This window comes from Pantherophis guttatus, chromosome 8 (genome assembly GCF_059756535.1).
Source record: "Pantherophis guttatus breed Tessera chromosome 8, ASM5975653v1, whole genome shotgun sequence".
In the NCBI taxonomy this organism is placed as follows: Eukaryota; Metazoa; Chordata; class Lepidosauria; order Squamata; family Colubridae; genus Pantherophis; species Pantherophis guttatus.
This window is the reverse complement of record NC_142070.1, coordinates 2,535,538-2,537,056: the sequence shown is the minus strand read 5'-3', so window position 1 is coordinate 2,537,056 and position 1,519 is coordinate 2,535,538.

Genomic DNA, 1,519 nt, shown 5'->3' with positions numbered 1-1,519 from the left:
GATGATAGATAGCAGATAGATAGATAGATAAAGATAGATAGATAGACAGACAGACAGACAGATAGATAGATAGATAGATAGATAGATAGCAGATATAGATATATAAGATAGATAGATAGATAGATATATGATAGCAGATAGTTGAGATCGATAGAGATTGATAGATGATAGATAGATAGATAGATAGATAGATAGATAGATAGATAGATAGATAGATAGATAATAGATAGCAGATAGATAGCAAATAGATAGATAGATAGATAGATAGATAGATAGATAGATAGATAGATGAGATCGATAGAGATCAATGGATGAGATACAGATAAATAGAGATAGATAAATAAATAGGTAGATTAGATAGATGATAGATAGCAGATAGATAGATGAGATCGATAGAGATTGATAGATGAGATAGAGATAGATAGATAGATAGATAGGAAAGATGGATGGCTGGATGGAGAGAGGGAGAGAGTCAAAGGAATCTCAATACAGGCAGTCCTCCACTTACAACAGTTCATTTAGTGACCGTTCAAAGTTACAACGGTGCTGAAAAACGTGACTTCTGAACATTTTTCACACTTACGACCGTGGCTGCATCCCTGCGGTCCCATGATCAAAATTCAGGCGCTTGGCAATTTATCTGACTCATAGTTATGACGGTCGCAGTGTCCCGGGGTCGCGTGAACCCCTTTTACGACCTTCGGACCAGCCAAGAGTCGCTTAACGACCGGGTGACGAACTTAAGAACTGCAACGATCCGCTTAGCCACTGTGGCAAGAAAGGTGGTAAAACAGTGGCAAAAATGCTCCCCTGAACCGATGTCGTAAAAATTTGGAGCTCAATTGTGGCCGCAAGTCGCGGAATAGATTCAGGACTGAAATATATTGGGTGAATTCAAGGCCGCTACGGATGCCGAGAGACCACGGAGGCTGATTTGACACCCCGTTGAGGATGATGGGTACAGGAATACTACGTTAATGTGAGTGACCCCCGCACTAGTGTGGTGGTTTCAGACACAACAGCTGATGATTTATAGCAGAGGTCTGCCAAGTTTGAAGACTTGGCCAAGTTTGAAGACTTGGCAGCTTTAAGACTTGTGGACTTCAACTCCCAGAATTCTGCAGCCAGCTATGCTGGCTGGAGAATTCTGGGAGTTGAAGTCCACAAGTCTTAAAGCTGCCAAGTTTGAAGACCTCTGATTTATAGGCTGTCGACTTGACAGCCGCTGGAGGGGAGGGTTGAGTTGCGTGTCAGAGGAGTCATTCAGTTGTGCAACCGTAGGCTGACCGCTTGCCTGCAGCTCTGGAGAGTTCGATGCAAACCGTCGATTTCAGTCTGGAGAGCCGAAAAGGGTTTGTCCTTGGAGCTCGGGGTGGGATTGATATTCGTCTCTAGCGGAAGATGGCAGCCGGCCACGGCCTTCCCCCTCGACTCCTGAAAATGAAAAAAAATTAAAGTTCGCACCGGTGGAAGACAACCAGAGAAAAACCCACTGGGTAATAATGCAGGCAGCCCTTGA